This window comes from Triticum dicoccoides, chromosome 2A (genome assembly GCF_002162155.2).
Source record: "Triticum dicoccoides isolate Atlit2015 ecotype Zavitan chromosome 2A, WEW_v2.0, whole genome shotgun sequence".
In the NCBI taxonomy this organism is placed as follows: domain Eukaryota; kingdom Viridiplantae; phylum Streptophyta; class Magnoliopsida; order Poales; family Poaceae; genus Triticum; species Triticum dicoccoides.
Window position 1 is genome coordinate 281,343,260 of NC_041382.1, and position 8,211 is coordinate 281,351,470.

Here is an 8,211-nt window from a genome sequence, read left to right on the forward strand (position 1 = left end):
GCGGCGGATGGGCTCGCGGGGGCCCGGTTTGGGCCTCCCGGGCGGCAGCGGGTGAGGGACGGCGGCGGCCACGTGGCGGCACGCCACTGGCTGCGGGCGGCGGCGGGTGAGATCCGGACGTTGTCCGGCTCGTCCGGACACGTCCGGTGCGGCGAAGAGAGGTTTTTTTTAGGGTTAGGGGGGAAAGAATCCGAGATTTGGAATGGGGGGTGTATATATAGGCATAGAGGGAGCTAGGAGAGTCCAAATGAGGTACGGTTTTCGGCCACGCGATCGTGATCGAACGCTCTAGGACATGGAGCAGAGTTTGGTGGGTTTTGGGCCAAATTGGATGGGTGTTGGGCTGCAACACACAAGAGGCCTTTTCGGTCCCTCGGTTAACCGTTGGAGTATCAAACGAAGTCCAAATGATACGAAACTTGACAGGCGGTCTACCGGTAGTAAACCAAGGCCGCTTGGCAAGTCTCGCTCCAATCCGGAAATGTTTAATCCCCACACACGAAAGAAAGCTAGAATTGGCCACCGGAGGAGAATGAAGCTCCGGAATGCAAAACGGACAACGGGAAAAATGCTCGAATGCATGAGACGAACACGTATGCAAATGCAATGCACATGTTGACATGATATGAGATGCATGACAAAGACAACAACACACGGAGACAAAAACCCGAACCCGAGGAAATAAAATAACTTAACACCGGAAACGGCAAGAGTTGGAGTACAAATTGGGAAAGTTACATCCGGGGAGTTACAACACTCCACCACTACGAAAAGATCTCATCCCGAGATCTAGGAGTGAAAGAACACCGGGTACTCAGAACGGAGGTGATCCTCGCGTTCCCAGGTAGCTTCACGGTCGGAATGGTGTGACCACTTGACTTTGAGAAATTTGATTGACTTTTTGCGAGTCTTGTGTTCAGTCTCTTCAGGAATAGCAACTGGGTGCTCACGATAAGAGAGATCTTCTTGGAGCTCAATGTCCTCGAAGTTGATGGTGCGGTCAGGAGTCTTGAAGCACTTTCGAAGCTGAGAGACATGGAACACGTCATGAACATTTGCAAAGTTTGAAGGAAGCTCGAGTTGATAGGCGAGGTCGCCTCTCTTGCTGACAATCTTGAAAGGTCCCACGTATCTAGGGGCAAGCTTCCCTTTGATACCAAAGCGACGAGTACCTTTCATAGGGGAGACATGGAGGTAAACATGATCTCCGATCTCGAAAGCCAAATCACGGTGCTTACTATCATAGTAGCTCTTCTGGCGGGATTGGGCTGCTTTGAGATTATCTCGAATGACTTTGCACATTTCTTCTGCCTCTGTGATTAAGTCATTACCCAAAACCTAACGTTCACCGATTTCAGACCAGTTGAGAGGGGTACGACACTTCCTGCCATACAGAATTTCAAAAGGGGCCTTGCCCGAACTTGCTTGAAAACTGTTGTTATAGGAGAATTCAGCATAAGGAAGACAATCCTCCCACTTCATGCCGAAGGAGATCACACAAGCCCTGAGCATATCTTCAAGAATCTGGTTGACACGCTCGACTTGACCGCTTGTTTGAGGATGGAAAGCTGTGCTGAAGCGGATCTTGGTGCCCATGGCCTTCTGGAAAGAATCCCAAAACTTCGAGGTAAAGATGCTGCCACGGTCTGAAGAGATCACTTGAGGAATACCGTGCAGAGAGACAATACGAGAGGTATAGAGTTCCGCCAATTGAGCTGCAGTGATCGACTCTTTGATAGGCAAAAAATAAGCCACTTTGGTGAGTTTGTCGATGACAACGAATATAGCATCATTGCCACGCTTGGACTTTGGAAACCCAGTCACGAAGTCCATCTCAATGTGGTCAAACTTCCATTCTGGAATGGCAAGAGGTTGGAGGAGACCAGCTGGCCTTTGGTGTTCTACCTTCACTCTTCTGCAGACATCACATTCATTCACGAATTGAGCGATCTTGCGCTTCATTCGAGTCCACCAATAAGGTTGCTTAAGGTCCTGATACATCTTCGTGCTCCCAAGGTGGATGGAGAGGAGAGAATTGTGAGCCTCATTCATGATCACTTTACGGAGGTCACCTTTGGGCACAACAATACGATCCTCAAAGAAGAGAGTGTCCTTGTCATCAAGGCGGTAGCATTGTACTTGGACTGACTCTTGGCAATCCCAATCTTCAACCTTTTCACCATAGCATCAAGAAGCTGGGCTTGGCGAATCTGGTCTTCCAAGGTAGGAGAGACTTGAAGGTTGGCGAGGAAACCTTGAGGAACAACTTGCAGATTAAGTTTGCGGAAAGCTTCACAAAGCTCGGGTTGATAAGGCTTGATAATCAGACTGTTGCAGTAAGCTTTCCTGCTCAAAGCGTCAGCAATCACATTGGCCTTGCCTGGAGTATACTCAATACTCGGATTATACTCTTGAATCATTTCGACCCATCGAGTTTGCCTGAGGTTGAGATTAGGCTGAGTGAAGATGTACTTGAGACTCTTGTGATCAGTGAAAATGTCCACTTTTCTTCCCAATAGAAGATGTCTCCAAGTCAAAAGAGCATGCACAACTGCCGCCAACTCGAGATCATGAGTGGGGTAGTTCTTCTCATTAGGCTTCAACTGGCGAGATGTATAAGCAAGAACTTTCTTCTCTTGCATCAAAACTGCGCCAAGACCTTGGAGAGAGGCATCACAAAAGACCTCGTACGGCTTGGATTCATCAGGCGGAGTCAGAACTGGAGCAGTGAACAATTTCTCTTTCAAAGTGTTGAAAGCAATATCACACTCCGGAGACCAAACGTACTTGACGTGCTTCTGAAGAAGATTAGAGAGAGGCTTCGCGATCTTAGAAAAGTTTTCAAGAATCTTCGGCAATAGCTTGCGAGACCGAGAAAACTGCGGAGTTGCTTCACGTTCTGAGGAGGTTCCCAATTCACAATTGCAGACACCTTCTCAGGATTCACGGCAATGCCCTTGGCAGAGATGATATGACCAAGATAAAGAACCTCATCGAGCCAAAATTCACACTTGGAGAACTTGGCGTAGAACTGATGTTCCCTCAGCTTATCGAGAACCAAACGCAAGTGCTTGGCATGATCTTCCTTGTTCTTCAGGAAAACCAAAATGTCGTCGAGATAGACCAAAACGAAGTCATTGGTGTAGGCGTTGAAGATGAAGTTCATCATGCGAGAGAACGTCGGAGGAGCGTTGGCGAGGCCAAAAGACATGACAGTGTATTCATATGAACCAAAGCTTGTTCTGAATGCTGTCTTGGGAATATCTTCTTCACGAATGCGAATCAGGTGATAACCCATACGGAGATCAAGCTTGGAGAATACTTGGGCACCTTTGAGTTGTTCGAACAGCTCATTGATGTTGGGAAGTGGGTATTTGTTCTTGATGGTCTTCTTGTTCACTGGACGGTAATCAACACAAAGTCGGTCCGTTCCATCCTTCTTCTTCACAAAAAGAACACCACAACCCCACGGAGAAGAACTAGGCCGGATGAGACCCATTCTTTCTTGCTCATCGAGTTGCTTTTTCAGCTCCTTCAACTCTTCAGGTCCAAGCTTGTAAGGACGTTTGCACACAGGTTCCGTGCCAGGCTCAAGTTCAATAACGAATTCAACTGGCTGGTGCGAAGGCATTCCAGGGAGCTCTTCTGGAAAGACGTCTTGATATTCGCAAACGACTGGAATTTGAGAGATGGCATCCAATTCACCCTTCTCATTGAGAGAAAACAGACGGATAGTATCATCACGAGCGGCAAAGACAATTACATCCTCAGACGAATGAGTCAATTGAATCTTCCTGGCTGCACAATCAAGCTGAGCCTTGTGCTTAGAAAGCCAATCCATTCCAAGAATAAGATCAATATCCGAGTCACCGAGAACCGTTGGAGAAGCTAAGAACTTGTAGTCACCCAAAGTGATAGAAACATCCAGAATGATGGAGTTAGCCTGCATGCGCTTACCGGGAGAGACAACTGCTAAAGGACTAGGCAAAACTTGCGAAACCAATTCATGCCTATTTGTAAACGGTCTCGAGATGAAGCAATGCGATGCACCAGTGTCAAAAAGAACTTTTGCAGGAATATCATTAACAGGAAGGTTACCCATGATCACATCTGACGAGTCCTCTGCTTGAGCTGCATTCATCAAATTGACCTTGGCATGCTTGGGATTATGCTTGACCACAGCTGTACTTGCCGATCTGACAGGAGGAGGAGGAGGAAGACGCCTCTGGTTGAGACACTTGTTGGCATAGTGACCCTTCTGTTGGCACTTGTTGCACGTGACCTCTGAAAGCGGACGGTGATACGGAGCACTCGATCTTGGAGCTTGAGACGAAGTCTTATTCTGAAAGCCAGGGTTGGGTGGGTGGGAAGAACCACTGCCACCTTTGCTCTTCTGCTGATACGGCTGACGGAACGGAGGAGGAGGAAGCCAAAACTTTTGCTGCTTGGCCACTTGAGTAGAGGAAGAAGGAGTAACATCTCTGACTCGCTTCTTGGAAGCATCACACCTCAACTGAGCAGCCTCTTGCTTCAGTGCCATGTTGTAGAACTCATCGTACCTCAAGGGCTCAAAGAGAACAAGAGCGAGCTGAATTTCTTCTCTGAGACCACCCCTGAACTGATATATCATGCTCTTCTCATCAGTGACGTCCTGCTTGGCAAAGCGGGCAAGCTTCTGGAACAACTTGTTGTAGTCGTAGACAGACAAAGAGCCTTGCTTCAGATTGCGGAATTCCTCACGCTTGCTTTCAACCACGCTCTGCGGAATATGATGAGCTCGGAAATCTCGACGAAAATCATCCCAAGTGATAACACGTCCACCTCTAGAATCCTTGTACTTCTGGAACCATTCTGCAGCTTGATCTTTGAGTTGGAAGGAAGTGAACTTAACAAAGTCCTTAGGCCTGACGTTACTGCACTCGAAATGCTTACACAGATCCACAAGCCAATCGTCAGCATCGGTTGCCTCAACACAATTGCTGAAAGTCTTTGGCCCGTTAGCAAGGAACCGGTTGAGTGTAGCAAAGTGACCCTGATTGCTGCCTTGATTCCCTTGACTGCCTTGATTGCGCTCTTGGAGAATTTCCATGATCAGCTGTGTGTTTGCATTGGTTTCGGCCATCACAATTTCCATCGCTTGCCATGCCTCTGGAGGAGGTGGAGGTGGTGGCGGATCAGGATTCAGAGTCGTGCGCGTTGGAGGAGCCATCCTGAAGAGGTTGACCACCATTAGCACATTGACAGACAAATATTGAAGCTGAATCCAACGGAATGAAAATTGCAACATATAGTATTCACATCCGAACAAAATGAACGAATGCATTCCTATTGAAATGGTCACATATCCATAAATTGAGAAGCCACGTAGAGTTAAGGTAGAGAAATAAACCAACAAGGTACGAATCAAGAACGAATAATCGGTAAGAAATCCCAATCTCAAACCAATATCCGTGGAAGAAGAACTAGAGCTACTAGAATTCCCACCTATGAAACTCCCGAACTTTTCCGGTTATGCAATCATGTGTTGGGGATACAGGGGAAACATAATATCTCACCCAAACTAGCAAATCCTACATCCAGCTGTATCCATCCTTTAACACATAACCAAGAAACCTTCGAAAACCATCTACCTCAACCTTCGAAAAGCATCCGTTATACAAGTTATGGCGATACTCCCGAACTCCCGCCCCAGTACTGGGTGGCGTCGAGGTTATCTCACCAACGAACTGCATAAAAGAGATTTTCGATGTCGGCGTACTAAACTCAGGTATTCCAGAATTGCAACGATAAAATTATGATGAAAACACCTCAGAGCTCAATTCCCCGGGACACTTCCACTAAACCCCTGACAGGAGGCACCAAGACAATGTTCTCATCATAAAACCATCGGAACGATTCGAAGATACCCGCGTGATCCTAAAATTTTTTTTGGTGAAATTTGAGAAGAGAAGAGTCAAAACTCTACGTCAGGATGCCTTACCAGAGCGATGAGGAGACTGGGAAGTAAAAAGAATTCCTAATCTCTCTGATATATAATTCCTAAATGACTCAAAACATTTTTTTTCTAGACACAACTCTGCCGCTAAAAACGATCAAGCAATGGGGCTCCTAAGGTCGGGGAAGGCTCTGATTACCAACTTGTAACACCCTCGATGCGACTATAGCTCCCACGTGTCGAGGCACGACTTAGAGACATAATCGCATTGAAGGCATATGTCGCAAGTTAGGCAATCTTCACAACATCCCACATAATATGAATAATAAAGGGGAGATAACATAGCAATATAATGATATCCCAACAAGTAAATAAATGATGTTCCAACAAGGAACGGCCTCCAATCTTCACCTGCAACTAGCAACGCTATAAGAGGGGCTGAGCAAAGCGGTAACATAGCCAATCAACGGTTTGCTAGGACAATGGTGGGTTAGAGGTTTGACATGGCAATTTGGGAGGCTGACAAGCAAGTGGTAGGCATCGTAGCAATGGCATAGCAAAGAGCGAGCAAACTAGCATAGCAAAGATAGTAGTGATTTCGAGAGTATGATCATCTTGCCTTCACAGTTGTCAGAGTTGACTGGATCCTCACAAGCAAAATCAACGGGCTCCTCGGTAGCGAACTCATCTCCTGGCTCTACCCAACCAAGACAAACAAGCAACAAGGATACAATCAACCACGTGCAAGACCAAGCAATATGATAAAATGATGATATGCTATGCGGGATGCGATGCGGGATGCAAAATGCAAGATATGACAGGAAATGCATGAACCTGGCCTCAACTTGGAATCGGAGTTACGGTTTGGAAATGGCAAGCGATTCAAAATGACACCGGTCTGCGATTTACAGCAAGTAGGCATCTAAATGCAATGAGATGAACATGCTACAGCCACCAAACATGACAACAAAACACATGGCAGGGATGCACACAAGATGCTTAGCAAAAGTCTAGCACTGAGCTACGGCCAAATCATCCATTAACAGGTTCAAACAAGCATGGCAAAAACGCAAATGGTAAAACAGATCTCAGACTTAGTGAAATTAACACTTGTCTGGAATTTCAGATCATATAGCCCTCTTCGAAGCAACAAAACAACATGCTACAGGACCTGAACATGACAAAGAAAAACATGGCATGGAGCTACTCAACAAGCTTAACAAAAGTCCCTTAGTGACCTTGAGCCAAAAGGGGTCACAAAATATAGTAACAAGCACACGAACATAGCAAAAACATAATCAGTTTTCAGACTTAGTGAAAACTGGGACATGCTGAAATATAACTCACGAAGGCATGTTTACGAGCTCGATGCACTCACTACGGTGCAAGTCATGGCAAGGCAAGCATACATCCACTAAGAAGGCACAAAATACAAGCTAGACATGGAAAGAACAAAGGGATAGCATGCATGGATCAACTACAATAGCATCGGCAAAATCACAAACAAGTTGACGATCTACCTAGGTTCGCAACGAAGCAAAAGTAGAGCTCGATTGACTCAAGCTAGGGTGCTCCATAATTGCAAACAAAGACATGGATGGATAGAGCACTACAGGATTAACAAAACTCCCTTACCGATCATCCTCAAAAGAGGCATGGATCACTAGGAATCAACAAGAACATATGGCATTATGAACTAAATAATCGCAGACTTAGTGAAAACTACTAAGTCTCTGAAAACAGATTCACCGGGTGCCTCACTTTGCAAGCTCGCACAAGTCACCACACACATCACAAAAATGCATGGGTTGCACCTCGGGAAAGATAACAAGATGCTTAACAAAACATATGAAGGACTCACAGGCATATCATGCACACAATAATCATGGCAAAAATGACAAAAGTCTAAGATGAACTAGCAGATCTGACAATTAACTCACGAAGGCCTCTTCTAACAGAATTTAGGGCATCAATATGAGATCAAATGAAAAGGATGCAATGGAATGAAATGATGTACTCATCGAGGCGAACATTTTGATATGCTATATGCCCAAATCGGAGCTACGGATGCAAAGTTACAGCAGGTCAAAGATCGCATAAAAATGACGGGAGAGGGGAAAAGTCAACCGCTAGATCTAGGGTTCCTCGCGGCGCGTGAACCGAGGCCAGATCTGAGCTCACCGGAGTTCGTGCTCCTGTTCACCGGAATCGGACGAAGCTCGCCGGAGAGAGGGGGGCCGAGGTCGCCGGACGGCGAGGACGAAGCGGGGCCGAGG